We start from the raw sequence: 22,404 nt of genomic DNA, 5'->3' as shown, positions 1-22,404 counted from the left end.
AATCTTGGTAAAGGTGACCCACTATGCTTCCAAATCTTTAGTGCCAGATCTTTAAGTGACCAATCGCTAATGAGGAATATTATAGTCCCAGCATTGGGTTGTCTTCGCCTTGCCCTCTCCTTACCCTCTTTGACTCTTTATAGAACAGAACAAACTGCTTGACCGTAGCCTAGCAGCTTGTCTATACAGCGCTCATTCTTTCTTACTGTAACTAGAAACTACCGATTGTTTTGAACAACAATTATTGAGCGTCTATGCAAGGTTTAAGTACTATACATAATTTCCCTAGCAGCCCATAAATGACACTCCACCAGATTACCAGATAAATACATAATTGTTATCCCATGAACAGTAGCTAAATCTAAGCAAAAACAGAACAAGAGTAGGCTGGTTGCTAGGTAACCGCTGCACATGTGTGCAGAAATCTCAAAGTGCAGGGTTGGCATTACGTATCCAGGCAACCCACGCATGTTCTGTGTGGGGTTTATGCATACCAAACAGCATCCAAAAATCTGATCTGGTGGTCCTGTAATTTGGAAACGCCAAAAAAAAAATAATACAGTATGGGGAAAATTGTCTAGCATTCACCATGGACAAAGCATGCCCAAATTATGACGCATGAAGATGTGTCACCTTTAGTTATAGGAACTATAGGAGATAAAGTCAAACCTTTTGGCACTGAGTACCGTCAGTGACACTGCTTTAGTGCCTTCCACTGTTTGGTTCACATTAATTATGATCTCCTGTGCCCCTCCTACCCTGGCACCTAGGATGTGGTTTAGGGGACGAGAACATGGAACAAGCAGCGGAGGATGAGGGAACAAAAAAACAAAACAAAACAGGTTATTTAAGGCTGCCTGAGTGGGGTCTATTGTCTGTTAGTGAGGGGTCTGCACTGAAGGGTCTGTACTGGGGTCTGGCATGGCAGGGTCTGTCACAGAGATCTGTTGTTACTGAAGGGTCTATACTGGGGTCTGGCATGGCAGGGTCTGTCACAGAGATCTGTTGTTACTGAAGGGTCTGTACTGGGGTCTGTCACTAAGATCTGTTGTTACTGAAGGGTTTGTACTGGGGTCTGTCATGGTAGGGTTCACCACTGAAAAGGCCTGTCTATAACTGATGGGGGTTTTTTGTAGTGCCATCATGAAGAGATGCAATTTCATTGTGTTGTATTACAACTTCTAAAGTATGTGAACCACTGCTTTATTCAGATTAAAGGTTATTTAGGTTAATATAAAAAGATAAGAAAAGATTGGACAAGTCTGCATTAGATGGTAGAAAAAAGAACAATGGTTTTACAATTTACATCCCTTAAAGCATACTACAATTTTTGTTATTACTGGTTATAGGAATGCCATTAGCACAGAGCTTTATATTTTGGCGTAGGTAGACTTCATAAATGCACAGGATGCCTGGTTATATGATTTACAAGAGTAAACATATACTTGACTTGTAAAGAGTGCATCTTCTTCTGTATCCAGTTTTTAAGTTATCATTCCATTTTTAAATCTTACTGAATATGTCCCTTATGCTGGATACATCCAATCTAATCACTAGAATGATTTAAGACTGGGATTACCATGATAAACGGAGCTGACTCTCAGCAGGTATTAGAATGAGAACAATGGTAAAACCAAAGACCATGTGACTGTCTAAAAACCTGAAGTGGCAGTGGAAGACAGTACAGTGACCTTTCACATGCCCCAAGTCTCTTGTCAAGTGCCTTGGCTCTTGTGTCTGCCATTATCACCTTCCTCAACTCTAAACCATCTGGTCCCAATCAGACCTACATTGCTGACCCTGTAATATGCCATATAAAATTCACCCACCACACTATCTCCCCACCTTTATTAGGTGGGTTAAACAGGCAAAATATACAATACACATGATTTGTAACTTGTGAATCATGTCTTAGGTCTTTTAGTACCTTGGTTATGCTCCTGATAAACCAAACCAGTGTCTTATCACATGATACCATAAACCTGATTCTCCCACTGTACAGAGTACAAACAATCATATTAGTAGAGTTTAGAAGACTCTTGTTGATATCACAGGGGTCTAATTTCCAACTCCACTGTTAAATGTGAGATTTTTAGAGAACTTCAACACCCCAGCTATTCCATTCACATACTGATTTTGAAATTAAGGTTAATTATTATTCATATTCGATCTGGGCATTGCTGAAGGGAAAAAAAATTAAGAGCACATTTTTCTGGAAGTATGTTTGTGAAAGTTCTTATTTATCCGTCATTGTATATCTGGAAGTAGCTAGTCACATTCAGCTGGAAGGTGTTTTGTTTTCCAAGATGCTTCATCAGTTCATAATTGTCCCTGTCAATTCTTTGTTTAAAATGTTTTATCAGCAATACACTGCAGGACATAAGGGGATCAAATTTTTTCTTGCAGCTGTTAGTTGAACAGTTGACCTGTGGTAAGCATTAAGTTAGATGGGTTGGGTGTCCAAAGTACCCACACACATAGAAGGAAAAGTCCTATGCCAATAGTGTACATGTGTGATATGCAGATAATATGGGGGTTCATTAGGGTTGTTTTGTTCTATTGTTGTTCATCTTCTTCTAGATTGTATGCCCTTTTGGACAGGGTCCTCTCCTACTCCTGTTTCATTGTATCTGTCTGTTATTTGCAACCCTTATTTAATGTAGAGTGCTGTGTAATATGTTAGTAATATAAATACTGTTTAGTATTATTATTATTATTATTATTATTAATAATAATAATAATATTATTAATAATAATACATATAGGCATATTGGTAGAGTCTACCAATGGTGTTTGATAAAAAATCTCATCTTCAGTATGTGTTATAATAAAGCTTTTGTTATACTGTTAGATAGGAACTACTGTTTATTTTATAAAATTTGTTTACACACCGACCATTCCAAAGTTTCCAGTTATAAAATGGGCTTTTGTGAAATCTACATTATTCATGGTATTGGTTAATCCTGATTCTTTCAATTTCAGTCAAAAAATTATCTGTCAAAAACATAATTTGTTTGCCACTAAATTTTGTGTTACAAAAAGTTCTTTTTTAGCTGTTAGAGTTTTCTGACATTTGTCTGCTCGTTTTGCTATTTAGAAATAGATATACTCGCAGTGTTGGCTGCTGCACAGGGTGTCAACATGACAATGAAAACCTACGTAACACCTTGTTGGCACTTAGAGGGGGTTCTTTCTGTAGCCCACTAATTGATTCTTTTATATTAGGAATAATATTATATGCAATAATAAGATTCCCTTACTGATTAAAGTATTGGCATGGAATTGGGTTCATTACTGTGACATTATAATGCTGGAGAAAGCGTAAAATCATTGCAGTGAATATTGGAGAGCTATGGTTATAGGCAACATTAGGCCTATAGTAGAGTAGCAGTGGTTTCACTGGTGGCAACTCATCAGCAAGAAGATAGCTAAAAAGATCTTTCATCTACTCCTATGTTTGGTCCTAGGTTGTTCCTTCTATGGCCAAAAATCTGCAGAACCTTACTCATAAATAAAGCCTTTCTAGGCTGAGCAGCAAGGAAATGATTCTGCAGAAGCTTTAAAATCACTAGCCTGACATGGGCCTCATATAATGGTGCTTACAGTCATAATAAATTGCAGTAGGCTAGGCTAACATATAAACTGAGCAGGTAACAGCATTAAAATTGAGCTTGCAGATATAATAAGCAATGGAGATTAGTGTCACAAAGGGGACCAGATTTTTTATTGGGCCATATGCAGGCTAGTACCATGCCATAGAAGCATTGGTCTTGAATGACGGTATATATCCAGTAACTATTGCTTCTTTAAAATCCAACCCCAGCCATGTAGAAAAAGTTTTTTATACATAATTTTACAAACCCTCAGGTAATTCACTTTGGTTTACCAAGTAATAAATTGTACTCTTCGTTCTAGGGTTATTTAGCAGTCTTATCATTACTATGCAGATAAACAACAGCTGGAACGCGAAAGGCTGTTCATAACAGCTTAACATCACTTAGCAGACATGCTCTTTGACAGCCATATGACAAAGCCAGCAATCAGTTCATTCTGCTTAACCCTGGTATATGTGTTACCTTTTCCCAGATAAGTGACTTTAGATAGTTTTTGCTTGTTTGCCTTTTTTTTTTTAGTTTATTCTTGAAAAAATAATTTGAAAGGTGATATACATTCACTGGTCTAATGTAACAGCAAGGGTTGAAAATATGTTATTCACAAAGCAAAGTTTTTTTTTTTTTTCCAGTAAGTAATTGTTCTGAAATGTTACGCTATTGAAGACCGTTATGATCATGAATGTTTTATTTCATTTCTTGTGGTTAAATAAATGTTCACACTGTTGGGTTTAGCACACAACATCCCTAGGATGATAAACAACTACTTACATTTAGACATAAAAAATTTTCCAGATGGGATGAAAAACTTTTTTTCACCCAATTTTTCCATAAAAACCTAACTGCATTTATTATTTAAATTTTCATTGAAATCTAAAAAACACTTTTTCGAAAACCAACCACAGTTCACACCCCCAACTTTGACACATAAACTGGCTGCAGCTGTACTTGTTTGCCCTCATGGAAAAAACATTTCTTGATGTGGGTGTAACCTGTGATATGACTTGTATTACTGTACCCTCTTTCTTGTAGCCTCCATCCAAGTTAATTTGCTTTTACTTCAAATTCAACCTCCGAAGAGCAGCTGTGTCTTATTCTCAGATATTGCAAAAAAGGAAACTTTTTATTAGAGGAACCGGATGTGCACGTTTTGTGTGTAAATTTACCATTTAATTTAACCATTTAATAATTACCTGCTGTTGGCATCAGGGTGGAGCAAATTGTATAGTCATGTTCCATCCACATATAGAAGTGATGTATTTTTTTTATCACACAGCATTGTGAACTTTAAATTGTATGTGTTCTCCTAAAGTAACAACAAAAATGCCCCCAATTTTTGTATTATACCCAGATGGTCATAACACATGAAAAAATCTTTTAATGTTCCCTATGGCATTACAAAGTTTTTTTAAATATATTTGATCATTATATCTAATAACTGAATAATAACATTTGTCTCTCAAAGATGTGAATGGGATGCACCACAAAGTTTGCACATTTCAAGCAAGATTTAGAAACTGTTGGTGAACTGAACCCAGGCAGATTTGTGCATCCATAACTCTTAGCTTTACTATCAGTGTCACCAGGTTCCATACTACATATTTATATCCCTGATATATTTTGTTTAAGTCTTGCAGAACTTCTACAACCTGCTGTTGGTGTTATCTAATTTCCCATCATCATTATTTTTTGGCACGGCTGCCCAGAACTATTCCACAATATTTGCTCTTCTGTAATGCACACTTTTTGAAGCCTGATTTTGATTCCTATTTATTTCATAAATTCTAAATTTAAGTCTCATGTTTGTAGAGTCTCATGTCAAACCAAACGAATTGGAATTTTAAGAAGTTTTCCCATCTCTAATGAAATCGTAGCATTTTAGTCAGTTTTTAAGTAAACTTGACTTGAGAAAAATATGAGAGATGACATTGGTCAGTTGTCTGGATGTTAGGTAGATTCTTTGGCTGACATTGTTTAGTTGTCTGGCTGTTAAGATGATTTTGTGGCCTTGGTAATTTTTTAAGCACTGATCCAGAAAAAAATTTGCAGACCAGGAAAATCAGAAGACTGCACAATTCTTGCAAGTCAATACCATGTGCATGGCTGCCAAGCACTTAGCATTTCCAAAAAAAGAGGTTAGCATTAGCAGACTGTATATTTTATCATGTCAATGTAAAGACACCTATCCTGTAAGAATAGACATGATTTTGTAAATAAAGGCCCTGATTTCTTAATAAAAAATGCTACAATTATCACTTTGGTTTGACTTTAAAGTTGTAGTTTACCATCCACAGTAAGTGAGCTCTGCTTTCAGAGCCAGGTGTGCTGGTACAGAGTGGCAGCAGATGGCATATGCTAAAGGTAGAATAATCTGCTTGAGATTGCTTGTATAGTTCCAGTCTCAGCATTAACCAGCTAACATGGGAGCAGTATTTTTATCCACTGACACCAACAGTGTTCTAGTTCTTCCACTGACCCACTGATGCCAGATAAATTGGGAATCCCACTGACTACAGTCTGCCCACCTATCCCCACCCAACATTCTAAGGGACCCCCTTAATATCTTTGTTATAAAAGATTGTAGACCTCAGGATGGTAAGTGTCACTTTTATGATAGACTTATTTTCTTGGTGTTGATGTTCAGAATGTTCCAATAGACCAGTTGATAGGGTACAGTTAAATGGTTATTCTGAGAGTGTCATCTTGGAGTATCAGTTCATGAGGTAGGATGATTGGTTAATGCAAGAATGGGACAACCAGAGGAAAATAGTACATTTAAAGTGGATCCAGAATTCTAAGGCCATGGCGGATGGCAGTTAGACAGAACACATAGTCAGATAGAGAGTGAAGTCAGTATTAAAGGATCAAACAAAGTCTTCGAGCATCACCAGAGTTAAAAAGCAAAGTTTTAGAATAGGTGGTGATCCATGGCAGCAGGAACTCTTTTACAATGCATGGTGTACTGCTGAACAAAAAAAAAAAAAAAGAAAAACACACATGGACTCAGAAACACAATCAAGTTTACCTTAGGTTAATACATTTTACTATGTCTGGGAAAAGTAAACTATAATATTTCTTTCTGTAACAGACAGTGTTTTCTGTTCCCAGCATTTTAAAATAAATCTAATTTAGCATTTCATAAATTAAATCTACAAAACATTAAATTAACAAATAAAAATTAACTTTTTTCCCACTACTACCCAAAGGCACTTTCCCAGTCAGTTATTACAAAATGTTTAAAAGCTTTTAAGTAAAGTCAGTAGACTCCTATATATGTGTTTCAAATATTAGAGCTGCAACGGAAAACAAATTTTACTTAACCATTACTAACAACTTGATAAGCTGAAAACTGTTCAGTCTAAATTGAAAATTAAAATAACTCTGATGCTCTAAAGGATTTTCTTAATGCCCCTGCAATTGAAAATAATATTTACCTGTACACTAGGTAAGTAACACTTATCTTCACTATCAAAGTATATACTGTATCCAATGGAATTTGAGATGCAATATCTGGTCCCCCATTGCATGCTGTGGTACCTCCTGCTGGCTGGCATGTCACTGTGTCCTGTAGTGATATAGCTGGCAGCTGTCCCTGAACAGTAATTACATTTTGTCACAGCTACATAAATTGGTGCAGATCAGACCATTCACAATGTAGAATGTCAGTGTTTAGGGATCAGTGCCTGGCCTACTTGAAAATTCTGGTGTGTTAGAATTACCGTATAGTGTTGCCAACTGCAATAGCCTGTACAAACATATACAAAATGTGATAGCAGTAGGAGAAAACTGATAGACCAGAGTGAGTCCAGAGGTCAGTACCAATATTTTAAGTATAGGAAGCTCAACAAGGCCACCTGGCCTTGAACTTTGCCTTCAATACCACTTACTACTTTAGGGGGAAGCCAATTAACCTAACTGCATGTTTTTAAAATGTGGGAGGAAACCCATGCAAACACAGGGAGAATCTGCAAACTCCATGCAGATAGTGTCCTGGCTGAGATTCAAACTTGGGACCTAGCACTGCAAAGGCCAGAATGTTAACCACTGAGCTACTGTGCTGCCCATGAGCAACAGTTTAGTACTTGTACAGTACAGTTTAGCTCGTTCTGTTTCATGGAGAGGGGAGGATGAGCAAACAAGCTCATAGCAGTCATCCCCAATCATTGTTCATGGATCTGCTGTGAGGTATCCATGAACAAAGTCGGGTGACCCCTGTACACATGTCATATTCTTGCTTGAGACAAATTATCTGATGTGTGTACATAGCATTAGTGGGCAAAATGAAAATTAATGTTACATGTAATTCTCAAACTCCTTTTCCCATTGTATGTGTGTGATAACATTCATATATCATGGTCTATGAAGAAATCTAGCTCTGTTATTAGTCGGAGGAAGCTGTCCCTACAGACCTGACAACCTCAGTCCCCTGATTAGCTCAACTGTTCTTTCTCTATAGAATCAAATGTTACTCTATTTGTTAACAAACACAGTCATGGCATGAAAAATCCATCTAATAAGAGTGGTCCTTGATGTGAAAAGGCTGAGAACAATTGCTGTAAGGTGCTGTAAAGTAACACACACAGTGATATTGAAAAGCTTGCTTTCAGAGAATACCTCATGTTACACTTTACCTTGGTGAGAAAAGATTGTTGGTTTCCTGTGCCTATTAATCGAGAATCATTTTAGTTGGCAAGTGCTGACAAGCTTCCCAGACAAGTTGTACAGCACTTCAGCTGCAGATCAGCATGTGGAATTCTGGGACATACTTTGTAGATACGTAATTACTAAAGTAGGAGAGGTGAATGAAAGCTATCTGCTGCTGCCCATTGTAAAATAAAAAAACTCCTGATTGCTAATTAAAGTGGACAAAAGCAATACTTGTTGTACGCATTTAAAGGGAAAATCAACTTTATTAAAAAAAAACTTTGATTAGGTGTAATTAATACAGCTGTATAGTTACTTACTGTTAAAATGACATTTCTGTGTATACCCGGCAGCCAGTTGGGTATTTGAAAGCTGGAAAAAAATTCAAAAATGTCTTCCATGTTTGCAGTAGTCTTTACATGGTTGGTCTACCGAGTTCTGCAGAAACATAATTTTCTGCTGCTGTGATTGGATCACTGTGATTCCCAGCTTTTTTTCTTTATTAAAACACTGGCACAGATTATGTGACTATAGCAGACGACCTTCTCCCTCAGTACAAAAGTGGCTGGAGGGAAACAGAGGTGAGTGGGAGTGATTTCTGTGCTCCCAACACAAATGCCAAAAAAAAGAATTGACTATGCTGTACGACTTATTAAAGATTTTGCATTTTTTGAAAATGAAGATTTTATTTTCTGAAAGTAAAGTTACACTTTAATGCAGGATGATATATTCCCTTTGTAAGACACCCCACCAGCCTATCCCACTAATATATGCATTCCTTTTTTGCCCTGTTCAGCTGTGGGAGCTGGGAGACCAAGGTCTGTATAAGCTCCTCGTTGAAACTTAAGGTGCGTACACACTTCCAATTTTTATCGTTCAAAACGAACGACGAACGATCGATTGGGCAAAAAATCGTTTGTAAAAAAGTAACCAACGACGCCGACGAACGAGGAAAGTCGTTGGAAACGAACGACCGGACCGGCGGATCGGATTGGATGACGATCGTTGAACATCGTTCGTGTGTACGGTCGTTCGTTGATCGTCCATGGGCTGAGCATGCGTAATGAACGAACGTTCGTTCACTTTCCTGTCGTGCACATAGTTCCTCTATCGCTCAAACGATCGAATCTATTGTGTGTACAATATCTACGAACGATCGTGTCGTTACCTCTATGTGCAGGATCGGTGCTATACGATCGTTCGTAGATATCGTGCAGGATCGTTCGTCGTTCGTTTTCCAACGATAATAATTGGAAGTGTGTACGTAGCTTTACTCTAACTTTTTGTTTTCTTCCTTATCAGGTGACCGTGAATGACCCTAGAGAAGCTCTAGTGTGATAATTGCATTATGGAAGGTGGTCAAAAGTTAATCAACCTAAAAGCACTGGGTATTTATCATGGGCTCCAAGAGAGCAAGTGTGGTGAGTAGCACAAGGAAAGTAAGTATTAGTAGGTCGTTCTTGAAGAAGCTAAGTGATAGGTTCTATTTTACTTGGACCCCTGACCTCACTATCAAAACATAAAAAGAGTAGGCTAAATGTGATGCCTACAGATATATTTCAGTACCCCTCTAGAATTCCTAGTGTAAGATGACCCTTCCTCCCAGGAGCACTCAGGGAGCTAATCTAAACTACTGTCTTTATTCTGCTTTTACCACCCTGGTAAAAGAACATCAGCTGGCAATGACAGTATTTTCCCTGGATAGTGGGCCAGTATAGGAGATGGGGGCGCAGGGGGTAATTTAACTTCAGGTCACAGACTCCTTGGAAAAACTAACCTATTAGTAGTGGCCTTTTACTTATTTGCCCTTTCTCATTTAACAGTGCTGTGTGTATGTATGGCAAATTAGTTACGTTTTCTTTATATTCCTGTGTTGTAAGGAAACACTTAACAGCACGTGACCTACCTTGCTGTCCCTTTTCTGCACACATTGGATATATATAAGGGCTAAGCTTTCCTATGCACGGGGTATGTCAAGTGGGTGATATTTAGACAATAACTTGATTGTCTAAGGTAAAGCCAAGAATTATCAAAAAAGCTTACATTGCTCATCAATATAAATTCATCTATGATTTAGTATTACATTTTATTTCTCATTTCTCAACCAAGTTTATACTTTACAGTTGAAATGGAAATTTAGCCTCTACAATATATTTTCTTTTGATATGTAGGCTGTTGTGAAGGTTTGTAAATTGCCCTACTGACATTGATTTTAGTTTGTGACATTGACCCATACTGTTACTTTGTCCACTACTATATAGGCTGCGCATAGATTTCCACTACATATAAACCTAATTAAATGTAGAGTTACATTACAAATCATTGTCTTAGCACTATTTAAACAACATTTAACCATCTCACTTTACATCATGCCTCAGAGTGCGCTCCCAAATTAATACGATTATTTGTGCAAATAACTAGGAACTGTTTTGTGATTAGGCCTGTGGAGAGACTGGAGAATATGTCAGCTAACATAAACCACCTAAAATATGTTCTAATAATTAAGAAATAATCTCTTGGACAGGAGAGGTGCCGTGTGAATATAAAATTTGCTGGAGATTATTGGGTAAAGTATTTATGAGAGGAACATTTGTGGAAAAGGCTAATAAAAACATTGCAAACAATATTTTCCCTATCTGTGTGTAAATATTATATATATATATATATATATATATAAAATCATATACGTTTAACCCTTTCATACACTGAGGTCATTGGATCCTAGATGTCTATGCCAAATTTAGAAGCATCAGAATTTGTTGGTTAACTCTAGATGCATCCCAGACTAATATTATTAATCATATTACGCAGTGCTGTACATTAAATAGGGATTTCAAATGACAGACAGATACAGACAGTGACACAGGAGGAGGAGAGGACCCTGCCCTGAGGAGCTTACAATCTAGGAGGTGGGGCAAGTATCATACAATCGGAGGGGGGAATAGGCATCAATTTTTTTAACTGAGTTTGTAATTTAATTTTAGGTAAAAGACATATATGTCTTTAATTTAGTACTTTATATTAACATTTAGTATTCAGAAATGTATTTATTTAAGTTATGTCAATTTTCAAATTTAAATTTCATTCTTGACCTTTTCATTAGAGGTTCAGATTGTTCTAGTAGAGGAGCTTGGGGTTGACCTGCTAAGGTAGGCAAGTAGCTAGTTGGGGGTATTAATGATAGTTTAAATATTTTAGGATAGTTTTTTTTGGTCTCGTTTTATTAAAGGTAAAGTTCTGATTTTCCTACTTGTACTGGATCAGTTATTCAAAGTATTGATTTAAAAGGTTAACAAAGCCAACATTATTTTGTAGAGAACTTGTCAATGGCTGCCTCCAGGTTTAAGTGTTTTCTTGGGTAAAAGTAAAAAATGGGGTTGGAGGACAGGTCTAGAATTTGTAATGAAGCCTATATGTTTATAGCTGTGCCACTGATTTTATTTTATACTGCAGTACTGAATTGTATTAATGGAAGACAGAGCACAAACAGTTAATGTCCTAAGGCTGTCATACTGCATAAACAGGCCCAGTTTGAATACAATTAATTAGGTTCAGCATTTTATAGGGTGACGACCATCGACCCTATGTATGCCTTTTGTTCATGCAGCCAGTGGGAAATACCATGTTGCTGCCTTGCTGGAAAAAATGAAACCCAAGTTGAAAGATCAAAAAGATTAAATTAAATAGCAGCCCTCTTCTAGGAATTTTGCTCTTTCTTCCATTTAAACTGACAAGATACTACAAAGGTTACCCAAGTAGATTTTTTTTCTCAAAATGCAATTGGCTTATGGTAATGATCTAAAGTGAGGAAGCAATGTGGCATGGAGTGAGCTGGACAAACTAATTAAGCTTTGTACATGGATACTATGCCTGCAATACCTTTCACTGCATGTAATGAACAGAATACCTTCATATCTAAAGGCTTAAGGCTGACACACAGTCTGATCCATCATTGCTTGTTGAAGGTGACAGTGTAAGTGTAGTGCTACAGATGCCTATAACCATGTTTGTGTGTGTAGCAAATGGAACTGTCATATAAAAAAACTGGATAGTTAAAGCTAAACACCAGGCTACCAGCTATATTTGTAAATTCTGTATTCGTAAATTTTGTATTTCTGTCCATTCTGTTACATAGTTCTGACACACAGCACAGTCCTGGCTGGCAGGGGAATGAACTCGATCTTCATATTTTGCATTTTTTTTTCCACTTACAGGTCTCCCACCTGCCCTCATACTGTGACTGAACTGTGAAAGGTGAAGGCACATGGATAAATAAGCTCACCTTTTTCTGTCTGCTCTCCACCTATCAACATGCTTTTTCCACAGTTGTACATCCGATAGGCTCTTTGTACTGCTTCTCCTTCCCCCTTCAGAGAGATTTGCTTTGTACTGCTTCTCCTTCCCCCCACAGTGAGATTTGCTATACAGTGGAATGTAAGAAGTCATTATTGGAACTCACAATGTCCAATAAACCACAAGACCTTTCATTCCAGTTAAAGGGGGTTCTACTGCACCACTATATTTGTCCTGTATTTCTCACCTGTGTTTTGTGGTAACAACGCAAGATAATGTATGGCACTTTGTGTTACTGATTAAAAATGGTGACCCAACAACCCAACCCACACCTACTGTAAGTACCAGCTCATCAACACTGCAGTGCAACATGGCTGTGTGTTGTGGTGCACTGCATTTAAAATGCTGCGGTGTGGTGCTGTTGTACATTGCCATGTGTCGGCAGCTTATTCTGGGTGGATCAAGGCTAATGTGCAGTAGCACAGGAGTTGTAATGCATTGCAGGTGAGTGAAGGGGTATCTAAAGTGCTTCTATCATTATGCGGACTGATTTCTCTTGTCACATTTGCGCCTTTAAGCTCGCTTTGGAATAAGTATAGAGACTTTTCTGTCTCTAAGAAGCTGAGTTCCTGAAAAAAAAAACCAAACAAAAAAAAGCAGGGTGCCTACCACTCTATTCTGCTAAATGCCTATGTTGCTAAAGAAGGCTTCCAAAATCTCCAGGGAAACAGGCACTTCAATGTGCTTTGAGCTCTGTGTCTTCCAGAGATCTCTATGGTTCCTCCAGTAGTTTTCCATGTCATTACTACATTGGTTTTCCATCAATGGAGCAGAAAAGGCTGCAGAAGAGGTAAGTATCCTCTTTGTCCTTTACAAGTATGTGGTTGCTTAACAATTTTTGTTTATGGCAAAAAAATCTCTTTTAAGACAATTTAATAAATTAAGTTTAGGATATAGCAAAATCTAGTAACATATTAAATGCAAAGTAGCAGTTATGTAATTTGTATTGTTTGAATTTAGTAAAGTGTTACAAGATGGAATTCCCCAATAAATTTGCTCATTTATTGTCCTAAAACAAATGTCACTCAGATAAAAGTGTGAACTAAAGCTGTGTATAGCTATGTTCACTTTGAAACCCAATCATTAGCAACTGAATAAAAAAAAAAAAACAAAGCATTTTTTTTTTTGGTTGCACATGACTAGATGACTGCACTAAACACAGCTAGATAAACCTTTCCTTTGCCCAGTAAACACAGACTTTGCACTAATCCTTTAGTAAATCAACCCCATGTTTCTCCTAACTTTTTAGCTTCTATTAACAACTATAATTTCAGTTTTGAAAGGAATGACTCTTTAAATAAATGTCTGCTCTTTTCTATCATTGCATCCTGAGCATACAAACGCATGTGTCAGATGTGGCACAATATATGCAATGCAGACATCAAACAAAGCAAAAAAAAAAAAAATCAACCCTACAACTATACTGCATATGTTGGAAATCCCTGACAGCGAGCTCCAATTAACAGCAGCCACAGAAGAAAAGGCTGTTTCCCATAAAGCTTCCAGAGAGAAGAGGAGGGAAAGGGATCAGAAAATGTGGCAAAACTGAGAAAATGACAGTGCTGGCTGTTGATTTATTGCAGAAGCCCCTGGTCATTTCCATATATTGAAATGCGCCCAAGCGGCCAGTCAGTCAATTTCCTTTGAGCTGCTGCTGCTGCCCATGGTCTGCCCATGTGACTCATCTAACTCCCCCCTCCCTGCTATTCTGCATCTCTGGCTTTGATCAAGACAAAAACATATTAGAGATATGAGCAGGCAATCAATGTCATAGATATTGTAGGGCAAAAGCTCTCCATTCCTCTTTATACTTTATATTCTGGGAAAGACAACTAATGAAGCACATCTTTGTGAGTTCCCTATGTAGCCCCTTTTCCTTATTTAATATCTCATAATATACAATTGTGACAGCACGAAACCCTAAAAATAGTATTAATCTTATAGCCTGCATCTGTACGTTTGATCAAGTTTCTTCAGGATTGATAACCGGTGCAGGGTATTCTCTAGCTTGCCATAAATGTGGAGGAGAGAAAAAAATATGAAGCTTGTACGAATTATATTACTTCGCATTATACATTTACGCTCAGTAAATACTGCTGTTTCCCCCATTTCCTTGTGAATAATGTTAGGCTAGTAGTATCTTTCGATGTGTGTCTAGGCTTAAATGTAGACGAAGAAATAGATGGAGGTGAGCAAAATATCAAATCACAGGGTTGTATGTAGATTTATGATTGCATAAGAGGCTTTATCATTTCCATATATTGAAATGTACTGTCCTTTCCAGTCTCCCTAGCCCTTGGAAGAAATAAGAGGCTACATTCCGTCCATGATCAATGTGCAAGGCAAGAAGGAGTGAGGAAGAAAAAAAAAACAGCCTGGCACCAGATGGAGCAGGGTCTAGTGAAAGGTCAAGGTTAGCTCAGGCTTCTATTGAATCGGCTGCAGCCTCACAGATAGATGTCTGCCTTCGAGGCACCCACTGGGGCTTCTCAAAATCAAATCTAATAGAAAAGGCAGTCACAGACTGAAATCGCTTCATCTGAATGCTAAAATTGTTATTAGGCTACATTAGAGACAAATCAGACACGTGATGACCAAAAAAAAAGAGCATGCCTCGCAGTTTGTGCTTGAAATGAAAAAAAAAAACTACAAAGACTGCCAACCACAAAGGTGTATATGTTACATGTAGAGAAATTCACATCCGTATAGATACGTACTGAATCTGCAGCTGTTCATCGGAGATGTTAATTAATTGTAAAATTGACTGCGGAAACCCCTTTTTTACTTTGTAAGATGCCATCAGTGTTGCTGGGCTATTATCTGTCAATAGGTTGCAGGTGAAACGCGTTGCAGGTAAATATGCGATGATAGAATTATATATACATATTTATGCACATTGGAGGCATGAAAAATATGTAGAGCCGCAGTCTCATTTCAGCGTATTAGACAATGTCTGGGAAGGAATGAAACAAACAGTTGGTGCTGTTTATTGATCTTAAAGTTAAAAGAAGAAAAACATTGCATGGTACACTCCAGGTTCATTTAGTGCATTGTTATACCTCATTTCACACTGCCTGGCTCTTCACACTGGAATGCTATAAAATACGGGCCAGGGCTATCTTGATATATTTAGATCGAGGGTGTCCAACTCCATTCCTTGAGGGTCAGGATCAGCGCACATATTTAGTATTTCCCTTACAGACACCAGGACATTTGGTAAGGTGTGGTTTACAACAAATCATAATATGACTGTTTATACAAAATTCTCAGCCTGCATAAGGCCCTCGAGGACTGGAGTTGGACACCGCTGGTTTAGAAGGAGACATTAGGTGTAATTGATGAAGAACTTCCCAGATTTCCTAATAGTCCATAACAAATGCCTTATAAATCAGCCACACAAAGGTAAATCTGGTATTAATTACACAAAAATATTCCAAGAACAAGTACAGAGCGCTCGTACAGCAAAGGAAATTTTTAATTATTCGGTGTGAGCACATTTAGGCATTACTGTTTATTTTATTGTTCATATTCACCCACCACCTGTAACCTTAACAATTTCCAAAAAAATAGATAAACTCAGAAATTAGTTCTTTTGGACAGTTACATAGTCAATAAGGTTGAGAATAGATTGATGTCCATCAAGCTCAACTGCAAAACAAATATGTTAAGTGCATTTGAAATGAATGGAAGAAAAAATAAAGCTGGAGACAGAGCCTGGTCACATGATCTGTTTCTCCTCCAATCAGGTAATTTGCTTTGCTGTTTGATGCTCTTAGAGAACTCTGTGACACATTGCCATACTGCAAATTTTTTTTTTTTATTAAATGTAAAATCCAGGTCGTGATAGCACCTGTACATGTGCATATATTGGCTTGCGAGTCTGCAGGCAGTGTTGTGGGTATGTCTCCCTTTTCCTGCATGTAAAAGTGAGCACACCTGTGCACTTTTTTCACCAAATGTGCAACTATGTAACTGGTTAAGAAAGTTACCTGTTACTGACCTCTGCTTGATTCCTCATTATTGATCAAACTTAATTCTGACTTTTGGATCCTACTGTATTCCTCTGCTATCCAGTTTATGTCCTGGTTTCTTCTCTGAATCTCATATTGGCTGAGACACTGTATTACTTCTGACTGTCCCAAGCGCCCCCCCCCCCCCCCCCCCCCCCCCCCCCACAGGTGTCAGCACTGCTCTACCTTTAGATACAGTTGTGAATTTGTTGTCTACTGCTGCCTGCCTGCTGGCGTTATCAATGGGTTCTGCTGTCCTGAAACCACTACAAAGCCAAGGTTCTTCATCTTCTGCTGGTACTTCTTGAAGTTCCCCTGACAGCTTATCTGATGCTCCTGTCTTGTGGGTTCCTCTGGTACCACAGCACATTCTGTTTCACTTCCAGGGGTCCTCAGATGGGGGACACAAAAGAGGTCACTATTGTTGTGTTGATCTCCTATCAATTAGGTGACACAAATTTGCTGGGGAAAGTGTGAATATGATACGATACTTTTATTCTGGATAACTACTTTTGCTTCCCTTGTTACAGTCCGCAGAGTTCCAACCTCCCTTTTTCCATAGGCACAAATACAGGTATATTCAGACACAGCAATCGGTCTAATGTCTGCAGGCAACTTTACTTTTTCTCTCTATTACAGACCATTTCCAGGCAGACAACAAAAATTTAACACATCACACCCTACCTTTGCTTCATAGATTTTTTTTTCTGGCCAAGAATATTTCAAAATGTATGAAAATATGTTGATCTTGCCAGAAATGTTGTGTCCCTGACATTTATTGTGATGTCATCTTACCACTATAAATTTCCCTATGCCCAATGCAGTGGAGAAACAAAGGAAAATATGTTTTGCCTGTGTGGCAACCACTTTTTCTTCCATAAAAACTGCATAGCAGAATAATCACACCAGGACATAAAATAAATTATTTGGAGAATTAACAGGCAAAAACAAATACAATTTTAAAATGCACTTGACTATGATGTGTTCCCTATGTTCCCTACCTTGGATAAATTTGCATTAGACTCTCAATACACAAAACAATGAGCAGTGAACAATGTTGGGTTCCTTGTTAGATATAGGAAGAGTATATGTATATACAGAGGTGCCACTAGAGAAAGTGATTGAAGGATCTTTAATCAGATTGAAATTTGTATCAACAATAGGTAAAGTGTTTCATGGTCAAAGACTACAGCTTTAGGTACAGATGCACACGATGAACATCAGTTTGTGTTTCATATGGATTAATCTGGATTCCACTCGCAAACAAAATTCTATTGTCATTAAAGATACTTCTGTTACTTAGCACCTCTGTATTTCTTTGTCCTATACAAAAGTGCTTCTTCTTGTTTTATAGCACTGCACAATGTTTGCACCATACTGCCTATGCCACTGACCACAAGCCAGCCATGACTGATAAAAAAAGTACACTTGTTTCATGGTTGACATTTTAGCCCGGCATTTCTTGATCATGAAGATTAAACAACTGTAGCAAAATACAGAACTTCACTAGAGGGTATATCAAATATCTTTGTATTTTTTTGGAACTGTAACAAAACAGAAAATATGTTAGTTAAACAAAATTTCTTTGCTGCAATATGTAAATAATACTTCTAAATATGTGTTTATTGGGGATAGTTGGTTTTGCCTATGTTCTCTTAATCAATGGGAGATCATCCATCATTGCTTGAAAGTATTGCAATGTATAAAGAAAATCTATATTTGGAGTTTGGTAACAAGCTCCGGTATTTTGTTGGCCAGGCAAGGTGGGATTTGCAATACTAACAGCTGGAAGCATCTGGGGACCAGGTCTATATTAGAGTATACCATGCTATCCAATATGCCAGACTTTGTAAGGTACAAGTCTTTAAGATTGTGGGTTTGCAGTAAATATTAATGCGTTTCCCTTGCAGCATACCTTGTCAGCATCAGTGATAAATTGTGAAAGACTGTTCTATCCTCCAATTGTTCATATGTTTTGCAGGCCCCATCATGCAGCACATCCCATTCATTTACATTTCCTGCAAATGCCTTAATCAGTCACTAGAGAGTAGCGTTGATTTTTAGTCGTGTTGTAGCACGAATGACGATCACTAGTGTAGCACAATACTTATAGCCTCATTCTCCTGGAAAATGTGTATGTATTTCAGCAATATTGCAATGCACAATGTTCATTAATACTAATTTAACCCACAGGATTCTTCTCTCTTGAAATAACAATTAGGTTAAACACTAAATTTGGCTATGATAGATTAAACATGTTGACTACACTCCAAGGGTTAATAAATTTAGAATGATTAGTTCATCCCAGCTTGATATTACCACTATAGATGATATAATATGTGGACTAGTACAGGTTGACAATTGGCCTAAATATAAAGATAAGATCAATCAGCTTCTCCATTAAGTAGTATAAATGGTTACATGTTGTATCTACAATGACTATTCTGAGGTGTCTTATATAAGTCTAACCACTTCAGTACCAACATACCAAATCCCCTTCTTTACCACTGCTGTGCTGCATTTGTTTGAATTCAAATACCTTTTGACTGATTTTAGCCTATCCAAACAGATTTGCTTCTTCTTTACAAGCATTTTTGGATTTTTTTTTTAAAGAGAGAAGAGCTTACAAAATAAAATGTATATGTTTTCTGTAATATGCATATATTACTCACATGCCTGTTTTTTCACTATCCATTAACCCCAAACCTCCTCCTCCTCCTCCTCTACAGCATGTCCTAGTATTATTTTTTCTATTATCTGGTTTCTGTAATGAGAAACAGGTTTTATTATTACTTTGACATCATCACTAGGCTTGTAAATTTCCTACAGGGCTGCTGTTGTGAGTTTGGATATTGAAATACTGCAAAAACTGCACCCCCCAAGACACCCTCTACTTTATGCACCCTGTAAGGCTGTTGGAAACCAATGCAGTATTGGGACCCAAACGGCATAGCCTTGGTGGGAAATAATGTAATGTGGAGAAGGACAGAAAAATAATAAGGAATAAATACGTATGTGGAAAGTGACAGACAAGGACGGGAATAGAGTGGGCAAATGTCGGGTGGGTCGACACCACTTTTTGGGATTTTGGTGATAAAAGGTATGTAAACCTCCAAAACATAGGGAGCAATCTGAATTTGAGCTTTTTTTCAAATGACTGACCATCTCATAATTGGTGGCTTATTTGACAAGCACAGATCTGAATATTGAGAACAAGTGGAGGGAGATTTAAGCGCTGCAAGTCCAACTTTCATTCTAGCAAGGAAAACAGGGAGCAGCACAAAATTACCCTACCTACCCAATTATTGGGCTGGTGTTTTTCACTGCATTCTGCAACTGCAACCATTTACACTTCATAAAGGAGCCCAAAAGTATTTGGTGCCCAGTAGTGCTTTGCACAATATTCTTTACCTTTAGAAATAGACATCCCAGCAACAGATTGATGTGCAGTTATACATAGAATGCATTGATTTTACATACTAATATGTCACTTCTAATGGTACAGAGGTCAAGGGTCCAACCAAAATTCCTTCTATAGTGTTATTTATCAGCTTAATAACAGTAGTCGCGCAACATAAGTACAAAGTAAAGAAGCATTCTTCTGCTGTTTAAGGCTCCAAACAGCACATATAAATTGGGCCAAACCTAAGAAAATATAAAACAAGTCAAAAGTTTGGACACACCTTCTTTCAATGTTTATTTATTATCTTCTACCCCTTTTTCAATATTTTTTATTTACTATTTTCTACTTTGTATATGAATATTAAAGACATCCAAACTATGATAGAACATTTATTATTATTAATATTATTATATATTTCATTATGTTTTAAACAAAAAGTGTTAAACTTATCCTAAACCATCCTAAGTGGGTGATTGTGGAGGCCAGGCCATCTGATGCAACACTCCATCACTCCTCTTCTTAGTCAGATAGCTCCTACATACCCTGGAGGTGCATTTGGGGTAGTTGTACAAATAATGGTGCCACTAAATGCAAACCAGATAGCATGTGGCTACAGAGTCACCAGCAAAGCACCTCCAAACCATCATTCTTTATGGTGGGAACCCCACATGTAGAAAGTATCAACTTACCTTTTCTGCATCTCACAAGGAAATGGCAGGTGGAACCAGACATCTGAAAACTTGATCTCATCAGACCAAAGTACAGATTTCCACTGGTCTAGTGTCCATTCCTTGTGTTCTTTATTCCAAGCAATTGTCTTTTTCTTCTTTTCTACCTCAGTAGTGGCTTTTTTTGCAGCAGTTTGACCCTGATACTTGTATAGCAGGTTTACCAGAAGTTATTTCTAAAAATAGCTTAATACTGGTTCCAGACTAGCCAAAAACTGCTAGAAACAGCCTTAGCATGGCAGTTTTTGTAAATACCCAACTAAAGTTACATATTTAACTTATTATATTCCTAAAGGTATTTATTCAACTTATCTCTTCTGAGTAAGGCCAGATGAAAGCTGCCACAACAAAGGAAGCAAGGTACATTTTTTGTTTTAAGATTTTCTGCTGTGTATTTGTTTCTAGTAAAGAAAATATAATTGCTGGTTTGTTATAGAGTAGCCACCAGATTTTCAAAGCATCCACATGTATTTGCCTATTGCAAATATTTCCCATTTTACCAGAGTGGATGGTATATGTATATAGATCACCCAGGTTTGTTACCACTCAAACTGCCCAGCTCTCTGCATACATTCCCATGAGGATCTTAGTATATGTAATTCTGTAAGCTGTCTACTTCCAAACAATAGCATCACTAGGGTTAGTCACCCTAGTTAGTGTCCTGTGCAACACAAATTAGCAGTAGTGATCATTTTTGTTTACTGCAAACCTTCTGTATAACTCAAATTATTCATATTGCTTACTTTTAGTAGGCCAGATATGGTTATCCTTACTGATAGCAGCCAACTTCAATGTTTGAAATCCTCTGAACAATGAAAGATGATTTTGGATTGGTTATTGTGTTTCCTGCATTGCTCTTTGCCTTATTAAATAAAGGTCTTTATCTCTTAACAGAAGCAACACTTGAACGGATGAGTTCTCAAACACTTAAAGGTGGAATCAGTAAAACTAGTCATTTCTGTGTTATTTGCATATTTATGGCACCTCCTGCCGTTCATTATGATTGCCTGACCGTCTGGTAAGGTAAAAGGAAAAAATTCCAATCCTTACTTGTGCACATAAACAAATAAATAAAATCCATTCCAGAAAAAAGTGAGGCTTAAACCAATGGAAGGGAAAGGTAAACAGAGAAAAGTCAAAGCCAATCAATCTTCTAAAAAGTCCCATGTTCAAGAGCATGGACATATCAGATTTCTGATCTGGTTTTTTATTCATCGTTGGAAAAGTAATAAATATGTAATGAACCTGATTTACTTAAATGAAATGCAAAAGAGCAGAGAGAAATTCCTATGAAGATTAGTGGACTTTATCACACCTAGTTAATGTGAGCCCTTGTAGTAGACATGTATGCAATCATTAAAATTTTTATATAATTGCTAAACTGTTCTTGGAATTTCAAAAGTTTTTTGCTATGAAGATATTAGTTTAGACACTTCCTGTTGTGGGATAATAGTGTTCTGTCTTCAAGTTGCTCTCTTGGTTGTTACACTGTTATACAGTACGTGTTTCCAGGAAAGACTATAAGTAGCCATCGCCTAGGTGTGTTCCACTGATGTCTCATTCTGGAAGCCAGTCCAAAGAAGGGATGAGCATCCCATTTCCATTGAATGCCTTTTACATTGCTAATGCAGAATTTCTCTGGAAGTGCTTTTAAA

This window comes from Pyxicephalus adspersus, chromosome 4 (genome assembly GCF_032062135.1).
Source record: "Pyxicephalus adspersus chromosome 4, UCB_Pads_2.0, whole genome shotgun sequence".
NCBI lineage: Eukaryota > Metazoa > Chordata > Amphibia > Anura > Pyxicephalidae > Pyxicephalus > Pyxicephalus adspersus.
Note: the sequence above shows the minus strand (reverse complement) of the source record.